This window comes from Haemaphysalis longicornis, unplaced genomic scaffold, assembly GCF_048455015.1.
Source record: "Haemaphysalis longicornis isolate Haplotype H1 unplaced genomic scaffold, Haemaphysalis longicornis Haplotype H1 scaffold_13, whole genome shotgun sequence".
Classification (NCBI taxonomy): Eukaryota; Metazoa; Arthropoda; class Arachnida; order Ixodida; family Ixodidae; genus Haemaphysalis; species Haemaphysalis longicornis.
The window spans coordinates 11,813,762-11,834,433 of NW_027526233.1; the positions used below are offsets into that span (position 1 = coordinate 11,813,762).

Below are 20,672 nucleotides of genomic sequence, written 5' to 3' on the forward strand. Positions count from 1 at the left end.
CCGCTAGAGCGGATCGACGAACGTCGAATTTCCCGCCAGACAGCGTCAGTAGTGACGTGTTTGATGGGGAGCCAAAAGGGGACTGATTCGTGCGCGTTAATTCCATGGTAACACAAATTGAACCAGAAATACTGATAACGCCTTTATAAGGGGTGTTCAGCCACCGATCACACAAACTATTTCCTACAACGTCATATCCTAGATCTCTCTTCTTTCATCTGTTTTCTTTACTGTATAGCTAAACTGTTTAGCGTTAGATTTGTGCAAGAGCCAATGGTATGGGGCAATCCTCTTGCCTCAACCAAGCTCAAAGTACGCCTTCATGGTCCATGTAACGGCAGGTGTACGGAGCGGCACGAGAAACGACGAAGGTCGGTTGTAGCTTTCATGTGCCCATTGCATAACAACGTTGCACTGCACAGAAATTTCCATTTTAAATCCTTGTGTCGTCTATGAAAGGGCTAGGATATAAAACTGCCCATTTCCCTAATATTTATCACCCAGCGAGTGGCGCACCGTGAGGACATTTTGCGATATATGCAGAGATGTCCCGTTTTATAAGGTAAGCCGGGGAGATAAATAATTGTGAAAGTCCCGTCAGTTTCACATTTCTCCTTCAAGATGAGCTTCTAAAGGCTAGAATAAGTAATTATTTGGCAGTGCAGGGAAGCCCACGTATCTCGAAAGCAAACGCACGTCGATGCTGGGGACGAAGCTGTGTCTGGGTGAACGTGTGACGTAGTACGTCAAGTGGTGTGTGCCTGATCAGGAGACCAAGCACCTTATTCTCGACCTAATAAATTTACCTTTATCTGTGAATTAGCCGGACGTCTCGTATGATTGGCTGTCAATTATGATAACGTGCTTCCGGTTGACAAACTGGTTGTCTGTGCCTTCGTCATTCCGATGTTTTCGTGACGTTTACTGGCCCTCGTTTTAAAGTTCGCCTTACTTCCCTCTACTGAAAGAGCGTAATTCTTAGCCGGCAATGAAAAATGACGAAAGGCAGCAGGCATGACAGCGGGGGATGTCCTTGCTATGCAACAACAATATGACTTGTCAGGCACTCCCTTTCTGTTTTTGGCTGAGAATACGTTACGTAATATAAATGTTTGGTGAGCGCTTGCATCACACATTAGCAACTTCAACGGCGTAAAAGTGATGTGACGTTCCGTAACAGCTTGCCAATGGCGGCTGGCGTCGCCGTGATATAGGGTAAAAATTCCCATTTCGGTGGCGTGAAATCCCTGTGAATTTCCTGTATGCGCTGTTTCGGATTATTCGACGCTTAAAATTGTTTTTTTAGTTTTTTAGTGTTTTCCAGCCAGCGATAACGTACGATGAAAATACCATATTTTGTTTTTATGTTTGGCAATAAAATAGCAATAACTTGCTTGGGGTAACAGCTACATAAGAGAGAAGTACGACCCTCTCCATTACAAGGAACCCAACGCATGGCATTGGTCGACACTCCTCCTAGTAAGTGAGTCGCATGATCGAATTGAAGAGAAAACTAACGAATAAAACTGACTGTTTTATTCATTACTGCGATCACGAAGTTCCTACTTGACGAATTGTTGAATCGGGGCATCAGTACGCTCCGGTGATATCAGGCATAGCGTTTCCTTGTCCTTAGCACGCCATACAACTGATGGTCACGGCCATCTGTCTCTATTGTCACGCCATAAACTTGTAACTAGGCAGCAGACGATACCTTGGCGGCAGTGAAGGCCGGGAAGGTGATAACACAACAAAGCTTGTAATGAAGCACAGAGCTCAGCTAGGTTACTGAAAGCAATATAGCAAATACAGATACGGCAAAAAAGATTGCGAAATGGGGCTCTATTATCGACTGCATCAATTCAAAGTGAATTCGCAATGTTTTCTACGTAAGCACAACGTAAACAATCAGTGACGTGATGCCCGGAAAATTATGAAGACATGCAGTGTAATTTCCCTCTTCGCTCATGAAGAACACAACCAAGGCATCAAATATTATACATAAAAGATATAAAACCACGGCTGGGCGTCGATCACAAAATGTTATTCCGAATAATTGGTTGTCTTTATTCGGTTAATTAATCGATTAACCGGATGTGTTCGTTAAAATCAATAAGGCCTAAAAGTTGAGGCTTGATGGTTGTTTTATTTTCACGTTGCCGATGCTGGACTGTACAAATCGTTTTGGACCATCAATGATAATTCATCCAGTTACGGACACAAAGAAGCTTGTTAATATTTTCAGGCAGCAGACAGTTTCTTTGCTTGTTGACAGTCATCCAAGCTGTGCTGAACACACGTTCGCATGGCGTTGAGGTTACCGTAACACACAGCAGCATATTTACAACGGGTGCTAGTTCCGGAAGGAGGGATCTCTGCACCCTCCACCACTGCAAAGATCGGGCACTTCTTCCCTAAACAGGTATAACGACACCTGGCAAGGTGTGCTTTTCCCTTCTCTTTCGGCGAGAAAATGGTACTTTCGCTTTTTGCTGGGGTATTTTCAGTAGGCTTGCTTACTTAATTACTTGATTAGTGGCTTGCCGAGAAAGCCTTTCCCACACATGTTCGCGGCGATCTCCGTCGATGCCTGCGAGGCTGTTGAATCGTGGATAAAGAGATGTGGCCATCTCGCAATCACTGCAATGCGGCCACGCAATGCACCTTTCGTCCACGTAGTCCACCAGCATGGCCTTGAAGTGGCAGATAAAAGCGGGGTCACAGTCTTTCGTGGTCATGGCATTCTTGAGTAGTTTCGAGGCAGGGATGAGCACGGACCGCGTTACGCACTTGTCTCCTCCGAGGAGCTCGGTCACATCAAGTAGCGGTTTGGGCGTATCCTGAGCGTACGCTCCAACATACCCCTCTAGGCGTCTGTTATGTGTAGAGTGAGTGTCTTGCTGCCAGTCGCGTCCTCCATGGCGCGGGGTGAAGGTTCCTCTATCTGAATCAGACTGTTCATCATCACGTATGTGCTGTTTCAGCGCGTAGTGACGTCTTGCTGAAGCTTTTTTCAGGGCACACAAAGGTAACTTGCATGTTTGAAAGAACGCCTGGTGACTTTAGCTGTGCTTAACATGACATAGAACGCGAATGGCAGCTACGCCGAGAATGACAGTTAGAATGACAGTTACGCAGAGCCCCTTCACTACATAGAGCAGCAAAGTATGAGTTGCGCGCTTAAATTCTGAAAGTTCACCTTTCACGTTCTCCAACCCAAGCCAGACGTTTCGGGCAATATGCGTGCACACAGCTACCACTCAGCATCTAGTCCACACTCTATAAGGCAGCCTCCAATATTTCACTAGCACATATTGATCCGCCGTGTGCCGCTGCGGAACGTGTCTCAACTGGAGCGTTGCCGATCGGAGCACCCAGTCATCGTCTATCCAATGAGCCGTCTCACCGAGGTAGGCATCGTTGGCCACAGAAGTTCAGAAGCCAGTCGGTAAGCTGATCAAACTGGCAGTAGAAAGTTTCGATGGAGCGTCGGGTTTCTTCCTGTTGTATAAGGCGTCCACCCTAGCACCCACTGCACGAGGAGACGGAGGCCTGTAGCGTGATGTACCTGAAGCAATGTTTAGAACGCTCGCTAATCCGCCATCTTCAACAATGCTTAGAAGACGGCTAGAAGAGACAATTCATGTAGTAAGGGCTTGTGCGATGCTTTCTTCCTTCGTCGTTGAAAGGAGCCTTGCGCTGTAGGCGTCTATTGTGGTCTGCGTTTTCTGCGAGCATTCCTGCTGCAGTGGCTGCCATTGCTGCTTCGCTCGCAAGTGGTATTGAAGCGAGCTGATGCTTCCGCAGTAGGTAAAAGCCTTCTTGCATTGTAGGCAATGAACTTGGTTCGGATTGCAAACTTCATCCCTACAATTTACTTCCAATCCAAATTGCTCTGCTATTTTTCCTTTGATGGTGGTATGTGCTGTCCATGTCGGCACCGGCCGAAAGGATAATGCCACCAGCAGCTTAGGGCAACCCTGAAAAATCCTGCGCGGAAGGCATCAAAGGCACTCTGTTCCCGGGAGGTCCATATATAATTGACCAGGCGTAAAAACCCGTGACACGTAAAAGTAAAAAGGCGACCATCTACAGCGCATAGCGACGTCTCGACACACGTGAGTCCCCGCTAGCGAGTACTGCTGTGGGCAAGCGCGTCTTACAGCTTTCCCACTGGGAGGCGGAGATCGTAGCTGGCGGTCTGTTTGGGAAAACATCTAGGTCCGCGGGGTTCGTTGGTCGGCTTACAATAGTGCTGAGCAATCTACTCTTTGAGTGCGTAAATTCTTCAAACAGCCGCCGCCGATCCCTTCCGCTGGGAGGGTTCCCCGATGCGGAAACATGTTGTTTTGGTTAAACGAGCCCCATATCAGCATTTGCTCAGAGCTGCGTGGCGTGAACAGCATGGCGTTTCCCATTCGCCTGCGGAACTGACAGCGACGATTTGGACGGTAGTTGAAAGTTGCAGTAGTTGCAACGCGGTGGTTGAAAGCTTCGGCCACTAATGGAAAGGAGTAGGCTGGTGCGCGGAAAGTAAAAAACGCAAAGAAAAACGCCGCCGTGTCGCACGCAGGGTTGAAGCAGCAGGCTTTTCTCCAATGGCGCACTAGACTTCAACCGATTAAGCTATTAAAAAATTTAAATGCGACTAAGGCATTAATCGACTCATCGGAAGGTTAATCGAACAATCGCCCAGCCCTAATAAAAACCCTTGTGATGCATTATAAAAATTGAAACGGGAGCCGAGGTTGGCAGGGGAAACACATTTCTTCTGGTCAAAATTGCCGTCAACACCAAAAAGAGATCGAGTATCGTTGATCCAAAAGCGAGCGAAAGGCGGATGTTGAGCAAAAGAATATCACACAATCTTTTTTACCGTGCCTATTTATTTGTTTCAATCGCTGTTAATAACATAGTTCAGCTCTCTGCTTCAATTTAAGCTTTTTTGCGTTATCACCTTCCTTGCAGTCTTCTCCGCCACGCTACCACCTTCTACCATGCTACGAGTTTATGGCATAATCGCAGAAGAAAGAATGGCAGTGACCATCGGTTGTATAACGGGGTTACGACAGCAAAACACTACGCTTGATAACGGCAGAGCGTACCGATGCCGCCGGTTCAATCGTTCGTCAAGCTCGTACAGAAGCAGCGCAGTAAAGAATAAAACAGACAGCTTTCTTTTGTTATTTCTCTGGACTTCGATCTTCCGCCGCGGTGGCGCAGTGGCTACGGCATTGTGCAGCTCAACCCAAGGACGCGGGTTCGATTCCCGGCCGCTGCGGCCACTTTTCTGATGAATGCGAAAGGCAAAAACGCCCGTGTGTACGATATTTACGCGCACGTTAATCATCCCCGGTGGGTCAAAATGAATTCGGATCCCTCCAGTGCGGCACGCCTCATCGCTTGTGCAGTGTCGGCGCGGTAAACCCTACAATCAATGAGCCTTGAGTTCGATCATGTGACCCACCAGCTTACTATGAGGAGTTTAGACAAATGTCACGCGTTAGCTTCATGTTACTGTTACGCCTAACAAATAATTTTTATTGCCGAACATAAAAACAAAATACGGCCCTTTATTTGTACACCCCGTAATCGCTGACTTCGAAGCAGTCAAAACAATTTTCTTTCCGTAGAAAGCGGTTTTGAAACAGCGCGTTATTTGAAACTGCGCTTCCTACAGATTCATGTGGATTTCACGGCCCCGAAGGTCGGTGAAATTTTCTGCCATACTTCTAGGCGACAGCGGCCGCCATTTTCCAGCTGTTAGGTAACATGAAGTCACTTTTACGCAAGCTACATTAGCCAATGCGCGGCGTAAACGCCCCTGCCAAAAGTTTAAATTACGTCACGCCCTATCAACCAATCGAAGAGAGCATGTGAAAGGAGAGCCGTATTGTTGTTGAATAGCAAACAGAGGCCTCAATTGTCATGTTCGCTGCATTTAGTCTAGTTTTCCACTGCCGGCAAAGAATTATCCGCTTTCAGCAAACACAAATACGGCAAACTTTGAACTGGTCCCAGTAAACGTCATGAAGCGCCAAAATGACGAAAGCACACACAACCGCTGCACCCACGACAGCTTAAATCCAATCAGAAAATACGTCCGGCCAATTCACAGCTTACAGTGACTTTAGTGCGTCGAGAATCGGGCCTGTATTTTTTGTTCTTAACACCCTACTTTCGGTCGTTTTTGGTTCAATGTTACTTGATCGCCCTGTTGTGTTAATGCTAGTTTTAAGTTAAAGAAATTAGTTTCTCTTGCCAGCCTCAGCTGCCGTCCTAATTCTTATGACATGCCAAGTGTTTTGTTTTTTTTATGCGGATCATTTGATAGCTTCGTTGCGGTCTTAATAAGCTAAGCGTCAAATTACACTGCATGCCTTCGTAGGTACACGTGCACCCATCACTGATTGCTTTCGTTTTGCTTACGCAAAAAAACACGCGAACTCACCTGCTATGTATCATAGAGTTTTATACTAATACGCTAGAGGGGACACTGGTGCCGCAATCGTTCAACCATCCTGGGGATGACATCTATGGGGTGATTGTGTGACGTAGACGCGCGATTTTCGAACTTGGCTTGACTGGAGGCTTGGCGGTTGCTATGTGCACCTGGCTTCGACTTTTTTGCGCTACCAGTTTCGGTTTCGGCGCTGAAAGCGCCGAGGGCTCATTCCAGAGGAGATTTGCTGTTAGCGCCCGGTTCCAGTGGCTGCAATTATGAAATAATGCTGGGCTGGAATGTAGTAGATGCGGAAAGCAGTAGCATCACCGAGTAGCCCCCACACTAGAACTACTCGTACTCTACGCATTTCTGACATCGGACGCAAACTAGAGATTCCGCAGAAGCTAAATTGTAATAGCACGCTGTTCCATCCTAGTCCCGTTCATGACGACGCTTGCGAGAACAACACGAGCGCGGTAGCGCCTAAGACAAATAAAAAAGACCTTTACAAGCAGTAAATACATGTGTACAGCCGTCAAATCGTTCTTCGCAAAACAATAAAGCGGCCGCTTCTATTGGCGTGTTCGTCACCACCACGTTGATCGTGACCAGCATATTATCACGGTAGAAAGATTCCGCCAATGCAGCCGTGATCTGCTATGCTGCTCTTTTTCGCCGGTAATCAGCTGCTCGTAATTATTGGCTTGAACAACGCCTACGCACAATCGCTGTCATCGCCCGTGACCATGCGAACTTGTGGAATACAGTACAGCCGTCCTGCTTCAGCCGCAAACCATCACCACTCGCACGAAAAAAAAAAAAGAACGCTTCGATACCAAATCAGCTTAACAATCGGCTCCGCTAAGCTCACCTGATTAAACACTTTACGAATATCTTCCCGTCTTATAAAAGAATTCTTCCAAACATCAATACAAAATTAACAGGAAAGACAATTTGTTCTCACAATTGATAATTTATAGACTAATAAACAGTAGTTATAGCTTTTGTATTAAAAAAAAGTACTTTGAGGGAAGTCAGGATAACGGTTGGATCAAGCCAAGATCCAAAATCGCGAATCCTCCAGGCATGGGCACCTCCTGGGGGTTTGAAGCCGCATTTCGGCAGCTCGCATAGACACTACCGCCAGTGTCCCCTCACACTAAGAAAAAAAGGAGTCCCTGTGACCCTCTTTGGGGGGTATTTACTTGCCACAGATTTGACTCTTCATCGACCCCTTTCGCAGAGTCACGCTACTCTTATTGAAAGGGGGTCACACGGACCCCGTCGCAGTAGTCACAGTAGAATATGGGTGACTACCTCCTTAGAGTCAGCACTGACTGCCACGAAAGAAAAAAGAGAGTCACGGGACCCCTGCCTGATGATCATCGCGACCCTGTAACAAGAGTTGTGAGGACGCCCCCTTTTAAAGAGTCCCGTGATGCTTATGGCGACAGAGTCGTGGAAGTGTATGGGTGACCTTCCCAGCGATGGTCAGTAATACTGCTGGTGGAATCATTGCAGTATACGTGCAAGTGCAATTTTAGCCCACATGCATGCAGCTTCATGAGCAGTTTCATACAAGTATAGCAAAGCAAACCAAAAGTATTTGAAAATTATTTTATTAAAGACGAAAGTGATACACATTTGAATGAAAAGCCAGCTTAGGGTATCACAGCTGTTTTAAACCACAAAATAACCAGCAAATAGCCTAAAAATACAGATACACTAAGCATGTTTTACTGCTTGCTATGGCTTGTTACAACGCAGGTTTGCTAGACTAACAGGCATGATATTAAATCACAAAAACAAGTTTTGTGTTAACCAGCTTTGCATACCTGCTGGTGCAAGGTTAAACTGGTGTGGAAATAAATTGCAATAATTTTTAAAGGCTTCTTTCCTTGTTGCTGTTTTTCTAAGGCAGACTTCTTACACAAGTCCATGAAGTCAATCCAGAAATCTTCACAAGCCGTGCACAAGCGTTGCAAGGTGTCCTCGGGTCCTGGCGTCTCGGACCAGGCCTTGTCTCGGACCTGCCAGAAATATCAATGAAAAGAAATTGAACGATAAGACAAAAGCAAAATGAAATTGTAGCCAGCACAGTAAAATCATCAACAACAGGCTAACTGCCCAGTGCCTGACAAAAGAGAGGGCGAGGAGCACACCTCTTGCCATTACATTTCCTTGCTTCACCATTTGGCTTTTGTTATGAAATGTTTTGTATGAGGGAACATATGTATAATGTATGAAGTCACATATGGACACCCCAGAAATGCAAAGGCTTCAAAAATTATTGCATCCATAAAGAGGATCTGAAAGCCCCAGGGAGGGAGACTAAGAATTTATGAGTGCAAAAGGCTGCTACTCCCCCCTTTTGATGGTATGAAAATATCTATGTAAAGCTTAAAGGCAGCACGAGTAACAAAGCAGTAAGTGAACTGAGACACCTGCTGCAAAACACTGGAGGGGTACAAAGTCTAACTCAAACTGTTCAGTAAAAAGCAAGAGGCAAGTTGGTACATAGTTCTTAAAAAGTCGAGTCCATAGCACATGACAAAGAAGATGATAGGACAAGCACTTGCTTGCAACTAAGTTTATTGAGTGCATCGTCTAAAATGACACCCTTTAATAGTGGGCCGCACAATGGTAACAAAGGAATCATAGTGAAGTTTCTAAATATTCAAGCTCATTGCAATACAGGTTCACTGTGCTCCTGTTTTTTATGTAATAAACATCTAAAAGCTCCCAAATCAGTGCTTTAGCTTCTTTGCAGAAGTCAAACTTGGCCCAAGAAAGGCTTGTACTTGCATGATTCGCAATGAGTGGGTACATGCAAAACGCCAAGGGACAAATTGGATACATCGACTTTCCAGATGGGAACGACACATCATAGATTCCCCCCATTCCCTGGGCAAAAACCGCTGGGTGTGCTGCTTGTTGCGCTTTTCTTTTGCTTTTAGGCTTGATAGCAATTTGCCTGAACCTTCTATCTACGCTTCACTGATTAACTTTGACGCTTTTTAAAGTTATTCAATACGCTGACTATATTTTCTACTCTGCATGCAATGTCTGCACCCCGTTTCGTTTTTTCCTTCAACAGTTTTTAGCTTAAGTGAAAGCATGAAGCACTAAATAATGCTTACAGTTGTAGTTATCTAGATCACACTTATTACTGATGGAAAAGAAACCTAAGTTGTCAGTACAAAGGGCACCACTGCCTTGTTACGTGCCTCGGTTTCTTCATGTTTTTAGTGGCCACAAGAAAAAATTTTAAACCACTTGTCTATTTGAATTATTGTCAGCGCGTTTAGTTTCTGTACCCTAATTTTTAACTTCTCATATAATTAAATTTGGCACAAAACTTGTTCCAAAGTTTCTAATTCCCTGGATGGGCTTTTCTGCACGAGTTGTGAGCGATGCAGTAAAGCTGACACTACAGCCTTGATGGGACATGCCACAATAATTAGTTTCCCTATCGCAATTTATTGACTTTGGATGTCCAATTTTTTGTTCTCGAACTTCTCATGCACTAGAGGGGCTTCTCTGCACAAATTCAGAGTCATGCAGTAAAGCTGACACCAGCGTTGATTTCAACTCATTTTGTTACCGAAGAAAATTGACCAGTTTTTAGGGCTCTAAGAAAACATTTCTTTTTGCTAAATGTGTTGGTTAGGCACATAGTGCAGTGGCAAAAATGCGGATGATTCAACGCCCTTGCTAGCACCAGTTGTGTAATGTTTGCATAAACAATGATCGCAAAAAAAAAGAAAAACCCAAATCAAAATTTTGTCACCGTAAAGAAAAATGAAAAAAAAAAGAAGTTGTGTATAACAAACCACCAATAGTGGAAAAAATTTAGAATACGCATTTTGAAGGTTTACATTAAAAAATGCTGTCCAAGAAAAAATACACTAGTGAAAATTAATTTGTCCCCGTGGTGCCCACGTGGTGCTTGCACGCATGGTGCCCGCGTCTCGTGGTGAAGCCGAACATTCATTCCAAAATACACAATTTTGGATGGTTCTCTGAAATGGTTTGATATTATTAGGGGCCCAACTTAGTCCCCACGTGATGTAAAAACATCTTATTAAGGACTACAGCAAGCACCAGATTCACGGCAAGCAAGAGGTGCCAAAAAATCCACTTGGAATTTAAAACCAATCTCAGTGGTGCATTTTTGTTGACATTCTGATCATCACTTATCTACCAGAACTTCCACTTGCGGTTTATTGTCATCTTCTGACTCGCTATGGTAGCCCTGCTTGCAGGAATAACTTGCGATGCACCAGAATTGTGCCCAGCAAGCTTTTGCACGGCGAAAAGAGTGCTGCCTAACATTTTCAAAAAGGCACCATATCAAACCTTTTGGAGACTGCCAGAATAGACAGTCGCAGTAAGAAGCAACACTAGACCTCCAAAAATAGCCTCGTACTAACAAAACTGGCCAGTGAACAGCTGGCAGTGTTCAAGGCTGATTGGAAATCTCTACTTGTCTGAGCTGATATCCGATGACTTGGTGTTATTTTTTTAGTTTCAGCTGGAGCTGTTATCGCAAAAGTAGGGCATGAGTGAAGCGATATCACAAAAGGCGTTCTTTTTTCGAGGAATAGTAGAGGGCGACGGGGGTGCTATGGCAAATCGGCTTGAAGTTGGGTAACTGCGTAGTAGCACGAAATATTAGGTTTGCAACACACAAACAGAATGAAAATTGCTCGATTCGCGGCCGCGGCGGCCGCTTTTCTGATGGAGGCGAAAAGCAAAAACGCCCGTGTGTACGAGATTTCGGCGCACGTTAAAGATCCCCAAGGTGGTCAAAATTAATCCGGAGCCCTCCACTACGGCGCGCCTCATCGCCTGCGTTGCGTCGGCGCGTTAAACCCTACAATCAATCAATCAGAATGAAAACTGCTGGAAAGTGGCTCAAAATGCCAGGTCCACTTGATACACATGCGGGGAACCTTCAGAAATAAGCTTTCACAAAATAAAACGACCCTTTCTTTGAACCAAAGCTCAGTAGTGGAAAGCTGGTGTCATTTCCAGGTAATTATCATCTGTCACTGCCATCGGATTGCAAAACTGGCAAAATGATTTGGTATTTGGCTTGCTGGAAGACTTTTGGTCAAGAAAATTCCATGGTAATGCAGCATGACCACGAGTCGCATGCTTTTTTATCAAGCGCAGCAGCAACGCTCCCTTCTGAGAAAACATACACACCTCACCTTGCAAAAAACTGCCGAAAATCTCAAGGTTGCCTAAACGTGTAGTGTCTAGACTAACCACCGTGGTACATGAGAAACAACTACAACATCACAAAATCGGCAATATAAAGCACCGATCATCAATGCTGTATATTCCTGATATCCATGTTGTCATTTCTCTTGCAACTAACGCATCCCACTGGTTAGTCTAGGCACTGCAGTTTTAGAATCAGTTCTAATTTTCCTGCTCTGGCTACACTGAAATTTCTGACGGTGTTTTTGAGGGTTGAGCAGCATGTGTTGTTTCGATAGGTGCCATGGCTGCTGCGCTGTACAAAAAAGGATGTCACTTGTGGTTACGCAGCATTACCATTAGATTTTTTGATAAAATGGCTCACAGAAGTCAAGTATCAAATGATGTCGTCAGCTTTGCAATCCGACTGCGTTTAAAGGTGAGAACTACCAGAAAATGACACCAGATATGCACTAGTGAGCTTTGGTTTAGAGGACGGGTAGCTTTTTTTCAGTCAAAGTATTCGTGGATGTCTCCGCATGTCTGACAAGTGCACTTAGCATTTTCAGCCCTTTTCCTGTCATTTGTTTCAGTTCTGCATTGCGCAATTTATATTTGGCACTACTAGACAGAGAACTTCAACCCGATTTGCCTTAACGCCTTCGTTGCCCACTACTTTTCCTCAAAAAAAAGCATGCCGTTTGTGATTTCACTTCACCCATGCCTTACTTGTGCAATAAGAGTTCCAGTTGAAAGTCAATTGATAACCTCAAGTCATCGGACATCAGTTAAGACAAGGAGAGAGCTTAAAATTGGCTTCAGTTTTGATTCTGTACGAGGATATTTTCGGAGGTCTAGAGTTGCTCCTCAGTAGAACTACATATTCTGACAGTCTGCCACAAGTTTGGTATTGTTTGTTTTCTAAAATGTTAGGTGGAGGTGCAATGCAGGAGGCTCATAGAGCTGAACGCCTTTTTCATTTGTCACGCAACAGTTACTCGGGGATAGCTAGCTGGGCACTGCTCCAGTGGATCACACCTCATTCCTGAAAGCAGGGTTAGAAAAGTGAGCCAGAAGATTATAACAACCAGCAAGTGAAAGCTTCAACAGGTGCATGATAGTAAACTGACAGTGAACGAGTTTTGTTTTCAGCCCCAAGCAGTTTTTGTCCTATCCCGAATTTTTACCTTACCATTAATGCGATGTCAACCATTGACAAGATGTTTCTACATCATGTGGGGACAAATAGTGCCTCTAATAATGCCAATCCACCCGATTTTTTTCAGTAAACTATCCGAAATTGCATATTTTGAAACAGAGGTAGGGCTTCACTGCAGAACGAGGGCACCACACATGGTAACATGTTTTTCATATCTGACAAATTGTACTGGGCAACTAAACTTTTTTCCAAGATGTGTTTTTTATGTTTGGCAAAAATTATACTCCAAACTTTTTAAACTATTTGCGAACTGATATACACAACTTATCCATATTTGCAACGTTTGGCCAAAAACTGATTTTGTTAATTTGCGAATCTGCTCTTGTTGGAAAGGGCATCGAATAATCTGCATTTTGAGCTGATGCAGAATGTGCCTAATCAATATGTTTACACAAAAATGTTTTGTTAGACCCCAAAAATTGGTAGACTTTCTGCGATAAAAAGAAAGTTACCGCCCTGTCTGCGTGCCATATTCCGAAGTCTATTCTTAGCAGATATCAGCGTCAACGCCAGAAGTAGTGTACTTAGCGAGCATCGCAATGCATACGGCAGCTTCTGGATTTTCGGGCCGTCTCGAGCGTTTTGATGTTCGGGACAGGTTTTAGTAGTAGGAAGCATCGCTTCATTCACAGAAAAAGAATTACCTTTAAACTCTAGCTTTAATCAGCTGTCATGAGACATATTCAACCAAGCTATTTTTCTTAGAAAACTGTTACTAAAGACAACTGTTTTTCTAGTGGCTCATTTTATTCATGACTATGTTGGCTGAAGTTGTTGAAATTGCAACTGTGTGAGAGCTTTTTATGAGTTGAATATGGGAGCTTTAACCTAATTGCTTGTAGTATTAGCATGACTAGGCCGATCTGGAAGACCATTTCGTGAGAAACGAGCGTTATCACTGCCAAAATAGCTTAAAAATACAAAACCCACCCACACATCAAGATATTCATTGATGCCAGGGTCCGTATGGGAAATTTAGGAGGTGTGTCACGGTGTCACAGTGGTGGCGTGGTTATCAGACCAGGTAGTTGTTTTGAAGGTTGGTAGCTAGTAGCTCACAATATGCCTTTTTTGTCTGCTTCTTCGGGTTTTTTTTTTGAAGATTATTGGGAGCGAGATTATAGAGAAATCGATAGATGATTTTTGAAGACTGGGAACGATTCCAAGAAATTTAAGCAATTTCGCTGACACAACCGTTTTTCTAAAAATTCTAAAACCACACAAAGAAGCAACACTCAGTTTTTTCAAAGCTCCTGCGAAGTGATTTCATTAAAAGTAATTACTGCTGTACTTACCAGTGCTTCTCTGAAGGCTTCGACACCACTTTCATTCAGCAAAACAGGCCGCAGGACAGTGTATCCACACCTCTTGCATCTAATGATAAAAAAAATACATATCACTGACATGGAAATTAATAAGATGTGGGGGACCAACAAAAGAGTATAGAGGAGGCCATAAGGAAAAATATCCACAGGGCTCCAGCTTAACAAATGCAATGTGGTAATTGCTACGTTCCTCATATTTTCCCGGTGTATTAACAATTGCTTTATTATCAGGGTCTCTACTTCCGCACTACTTTCATTTAGCAGTATTAGAAGTGGAACTGGATTACAAGTTTGTGAAAAACGCGGAATTGCTGTAAACACACAGATGACAACGTCAGCACTGTTTCTGCAGCAAGCAAGCAATAACACATGCAGTAAAGGGTCCATAAAGACTGAATACAGCTTTGTTTAGTTTGAAAGAACTAGCTTTTCAGTACTCACTCGGCTCCCTTCCAAGCCGGAAATACATTAGTCAGAAATACGCAAGCAACACAGAATATTTTCAAATTTCTCACTGAGGCTTTGGCATGAGAGACGCAATATGGGCTAGCACTAAAAAATGTCGACAGACAAGAGTCTTCTGCCGGCCCTGCTACATTAGAGTGGCGCTTCTCCACCACGTCCTCTTAGGTGTTTTCCTAGCATTTTCTGGGCATGTGTTCGCTTCTAAACTTCACTTCACATCAGACTACTGCCCTGGTCAATGAAGGGAGGAAAACTGCTTCTTCCTGTGTTGTGGCCCACAAAAATGATTAAACATATCAGATGTGCAATATACATAGCAAAAGTTGCCGCAAGTGAAGACAGAAGCCGCACCGCACATAGTGAACTCCGTCTGGAACAACTTCTATCTAGCCTGATAATTTTACTTAGATTTTGTTTCGACGGTAGGCCATATTTGGCCCCTCGCACCAATTTGAGCCCTCCGGGAAGGCGTTGTTGCACTGTTCCCTTCAAGTTTCCATTCTTCTATTGCTCCCTTTGTCAATTTCTGCTCTTAAGGCTGACCAGCCCTCCTTTTCTTCTGTCCCCTATTTTACCCTCTCCCAGTCTCCTTTGCCTTTGTGCTATCGAGAATAACTGGTTTGCATGTTTTCATTTATGTTGGTTACATTGCTCACAAAACCGGAGGGTGGAAAAAAAACTTTTCCGAACTAGTGTTTGCCGTGCTCGGCATTATTTTAGTGTAATACTGCCTTGAGGAAGCTTTGTCCACTGATCAAATCTGTCTGAATATTCAAATCCTGGTTAGGGTTTCTACAGCTGTTGTATGAAGGTTTCGACGTATTCATAGTATTTCAGGATTTCTTCACCTGCTTTTCTCAACGGAATTGGCGGTGGCCAATTTTTGGGCCAGAACGTTTCGCGTGGAATGACCCATTAGTATTATGAAGCTTTGGTTTTTTTATGTGAAGCCTTTGGTGCGTAAACAAAAAGCACAAAACTGACACAACCTCTCTGGGAATAAAAAAGAAGTGACACCAAGGTTCAATTTTTAACAATTTTCACAGCATTGTAACATCCAAAGATGCCTTCGTGCAATAACAGTAGCTAACCGTTATTTGGAATTAATTTGAAATCAACAATATTTATGCGATCTCTAGGAGAGCAAATGGTGGTTACGAGCTGAACTGAAAGAACTAAGATAGAGACAAGTGTAATACAAACCTCCAAAAAGGCAAAGTACCCCGTGAGCATGGACATCCACAGGACTTGAGGATTAAGAGCACCCATACCTGATAGAGCCAAAGGTGAAGGCAAAAAGTAAGGGCAGGAGCAGTTGCAACAAATGACAATTTTACACAGACGTCAACCGCACAAGCAATTCGAAGTCTTAAGGGCCAGTCCAAAGCAGGCACAAGCAAATTTTATATCCCCTGAAACCTACTACAAACCCGCATAACCTCACACAGCCATGTCGATGAAAATCTGCAGCCCTGCAAGATTTTACCTGCTGTTATGACATGTTTCAAATGCTGGGTCTTTCCATGCCAAACAGCCAAGTGTATGGTGCTTGACACTCTAACCTTTCGGGAAAAATTAATTGTTGATGCGAAGATTCTCTTGGCCTTGCAGGAGTGTGACACGTTCACACGGAACTCGGGAGAAAGGGAACAGAATGAGTTACAATGGCGAACGGTGAAAGGGAAACTTAGCACTAAACAAGGACACAAGGGTCAACGTGCAGCCCCCGAAATCCAGTTCAAGCGAAGAGAAAAACGGAAATGCTCTCACCAACACGAGAAGCCCCATTCAGCGATGTGTGCCGCGGGTCATCGTTGGTCCAGGTTGCAGCAGAGCATTGGCCCCCGAGTGCATGTACTGCTCGGACAAAGCAGCACAGGCAGCACCACGCCCTGCGTGGCAGGTGTGGTGATCCATCCTGGGCCGTGGCCACCAACCGCGGCCAGGTGTAGAACCGAGCCCGGTTGTCTGCAAGCCAACTCGCTCGTCTGGAACCTCTGGTACACAGAATCCGCAGGCCCATCTCCAGTCCTGGTTAGCTCACCAGCTTCAGAGTCCTCTGGTTCCGCGATCGGCCTCCACCCGAACCTTGTTCCTTGCTTGAGCACCTCCTCCTTAATTAATGTAGACAAGCTGATGTGTTTATGGCTCTGAAATACAGTACATACAAAATATAACGAGAGGGAAGATGAAGACTTGGTTGCTGGCTAGTTGAAAGACTGCGCAAAAGATGAGGGTGACAGGAAGAGCGCTGAAGCATGTCTACTTGTGCAACACTGGTCTGCACGCTGGAGTAATGCCCAAGTGACAACATGTCTGGCAGACAATAATGATGCAAACAGGCGACTCACTAAATACAGAAAGTACACTCTGAGTGTGTGATCAGGACATGTAATATTTTGCACAGCTTTATGTCGGGCTAATTGGTGTAAGCTTTTGAAGGAAAATTGCTCTTGTTACGATCACAGAGACGGGCACAAGAAAAACGTCCGCTTTCACGAGAAGATGGCGCCGTCTACTCGTGAAATTGTACGTAGTTTTCTTGTGTCCGTCTATGTGATCATAAAAAGCACAACCTACCTTCAAAAGAATATTTAGCATGCTCCAGGCTTCTTTTGATGCCTATATTAAAGGATTCATTTTGCATTGGGGCCTATTTTCTTTACCTGCAAATATCGCGCGAACGTGACAATACATGCCAATATGCCATTCATAATGGCTTTTCCCCATAAAAAGGACACTAAACGGTCCCAACAAGTTTGCCTATATGGGCAGACCAGTGTTAAAAATGACGCTGCACCAAAGGGTTCAAAACGATTTACACCCCCCATGTACTGTTTTTTTTGTAGTTCGGTTTGTTATTTCACGAAACGTCAAAGAAGAAAACTACAGAATAAAAAGGGAACACTTGACACACTTTTGAATAGCCTGTCATTGCAAACTAGCGCCGTGTATTACAGAATTGTACCGCTCCGCCCAACAGTCAAGTGGTTTTCTGCGACCGACGGTGCAAAAAGCAGCCGTTAGACAGCGAACACAACAGTAGAGCTAGAGACAAGCTTGACGTGGGCTAATGGACGAGGGCAAAAGGAGGGTGTGCTGAAGAATACGGACGGCATGAACAAGTTAGAACAGGCGCCTCGTAGGCGCTGTAAAATACCCCTCCTCCCCACACACACACCCCGAGACTTAATTCCCTGCGAGGCCACATGTCCGCCTTTCACCTCCAATTTCCACGTATATGAATTCTGTGCCCCTGTGAACTCTACGTGAACTCAAAGACGGGCTTCGTCATTAGCTCGTGAAGCTTGGCAACGTCAGGCGTTGTGGAACTGCCGTACTCGCTCGCTGGCGCGCGGCCCGAACTCTCTCTCCGTGTCCTGCTTTTGCATACTATTTTCTCCCCCTTGCACATTGCAAATTCTCATCTGTTTAACTACATTTCCTGCGTCCTCACCTCTTGCCAACTTTTTTTTCCCGACAACGCCGCCAGCACACGGTCAACGCGTACGCTGTAGGGGCGCGTTGGCGAGCGAGTACGGCCACAGAACAGGGAGTACGGCAGTTTCACGACGCATATCGCGGCCCGCAGACCGCGAGCAGCCGCGAGGAAGGGCGGTCGCGGCGGCGGCAGCCGGTCTCGCGAGCGCGATAGCTTAGAACAGTCTCAAATAGGGAGGAGGGGGCGAAGGAGAGATTTCACAATGCTTACGAGGCGCCAGGCAGCAAGCAAACAAGCACAGCATATGCAACTTTTTCGGCATGTGTCCGGAAAGCTAACCGAGACAACTATTTCACTTGGTATTATTAGCAGGGACAGTACTCACGTGAAAAAACACGATGACACAGCCTTTGTTCCGGCTTCGCATTCAACCGTAGCACGCCGTCGACTTGCCGAACTGAAGAACTCTAGTAGACGATTTCAGGCGGTGCGCAATGAATTCCGCACAGCAACTTTCATACCGGTGTCACGCCGTTTCCATCCCGCAGCGGTTTTGATACGCGAATTCGACAAAAATGCGTCAACTCGCCCCGCTGCCTTCGCGCCACTCACTGGCTTACTCTACTTGGCTCGCAGTGGATTCTATTGATTCGCTTTGTCTAAAATATTTGCATTTGTATTCTTGTTATTGAGTTTTAAAGCAAACGCTAGACAAAAGAAATCTGGTTCTGGCAGGAACTTTTTATATATGTACGTTTTACGTAATGTACAGAAGTTTTTATAAAACGAACGCAAATCAGTCACGTGACTACTTGGCGGCTTTTTTAAACGCACTAAAAGAGGCGACGCTCGCACACAGGTTCAAATATATAATAATTGTGAGCAACATGCATTAATCATTTAAATAAAAAGATTGTCGCAATATGAAGTAGTTTTTATTGAATAAAAGCAACTACAAGTAAGGATTTGAATGACTAACACTTGAATTCTGCTTTTTGGTCGGGCAGCTTGGTGTAAGTTTACACGACATCTGAACCCAGAGCTCTGTACGCGCGCAAGTGCGATGCCTTACATCGATATGTACTTAATGTACAAAATTACTAGGGGCACATGAAGCAGTGAACATACTGCTTAATTGGTAAAACGCGAACGAGAATAACATCTGCAGTAAAGTAGGCTTTGTTGCACGACAACGAAGCTTTGCAAGAAAGCAGGCACGCAACATCGTGCATAGAGAGGCTGAATTGTAGAGCGGCAGAATTGTGGCGCAAAAGCTAGTTACGTACACGCCACACGTCCTGATATTCTCCCGCCTATTTTGTAGGGTTCCTGAGAAGGCCATTTAGTTGCGTAGCAATATATATATTACGAAGCATAGTTTTATTCGTGTTCTTATTCGCAGAGCGTTATCCGGTGCACAGTTGGCAATGTTTTTAACGTAAAAAATAGACAACCCATTTAAATCATATACAGAAGCAATGTCAATCATACTTTCTGCTTATTTCATCAACATTGAACAGCATTGCAGTAAAGACTTTAATTCGTATATATTAAGTATATTGTATGATTGTTACATGTGGTTTCTATGCAATGTTAAAATATTTGCTAGTCTTTGCGCACTTTAGCATTTCCATTCGCCCATAGTTACCGACAATTGTAAGAACAAAATAATTTGGCTACCACAGGTATGGTATGTATTGTATATGATTGCTTTCTGATACGACATATTCAAAAATATTGTTAAAGTGAACCTCTCTATGCCCACTCATGGCGCTTTTACGGCTGTACGCACTGCAGGAAAGCCAGCTTTATCAAATGGGAGGGCTTACGGTGGTGATGATGATGATAAACTCAGCGCAGGAAAGCCAACTTTAAACAATGGGAGGGCAAATTGTGGTGTCGTTGATAAAACGCGAAGTAGGAAAGCCAACTTTACAAATTTGGAGGGCACATATTGAAAAAGAATAATAAGAAGACGAAGAGGAGCAGGATGAAAAAGGCGAAGCTTTCTCCGATACAAATGAAAAGTCCACACTCCTATCCGCCAAAGTCCAAATCAATGACAACACTGAGCTAACCGAAGCAGCATATTCAGATGACCCAATTACACTCTAAAAATCATAATCAACCCATTAGCTTAGCTCAGCACTTTGCATTGTGGACTTTGCGTTTGCATCGTAGAAAGCTTGGCGTTTCAACCTTGTGTGTTCCATAAACAGCGTTAGATTTTTTATGCTTTACAGTCCTAGAAAATCAAATTTTGTAACGTTTGCGCAGAAGCGGACAAAGTCACGGGACACACACCTGTGTGCCCTTACTTTTCATGTTTTTGTATCTGCGCCACTAAATCTTGCAATACGGTAGCAACAAACCTAAGTATCACTGTGGAAATTCAATCAGTCAATAAAAATATGCTAAAAATGCTGTTGACCCGTGACTCCCATTGCAAAGTGCAAGGGTCCCGTGACCCCTCCCTGTTTTAAAGAGGGTCGTGGAGCGTAAAAGAGAGTCTTAGTAGAGTCTAAGGGAGTCATTGCAGCGACGACTCCCTTTGGACTATGAACCTCC

The 20,672-nt window shown here is 44.4% G+C and overlaps 1 long non-coding RNA gene and 2 pseudogenes across 2 annotated transcripts; all 3 read right to left on the minus strand.

Moving 5' to 3' along the window:
• Positions 1 to 2,192: 2,192 nt before the first annotated feature.
• On the minus strand, positions 2,193 to 2,920 carry LOC144164426 (uncharacterized; annotated as a pseudogene).
• Positions 2,921 to 3,260: 340 nt separating this feature from the next.
• On the minus strand, positions 3,261 to 4,999 carry LOC144164431 (uncharacterized; annotated as a pseudogene).
• Positions 5,000 to 8,048: 3,049 nt separating this feature from the next.
• LOC144164244 (uncharacterized) lies at positions 8,049 to 19,461 on the minus strand. Of its 2 annotated transcripts, XR_013321116.1 has the most exons (4): positions 18,490 to 19,461; positions 15,866 to 16,812; positions 14,168 to 14,246; positions 8,049 to 8,475 (listed from the first exon to the last, which is right to left on the minus strand). It is a non-coding gene; the product is annotated as an uncharacterized LOC144164244 (long non-coding RNA). The 2 variants fall into 2 exon arrangements; XR_013321115.1 differs by having other exon boundaries at positions 15,866 to 19,450.
• Between the last annotated feature and the right edge of the window lie 1,211 nt (positions 19,462 to 20,672).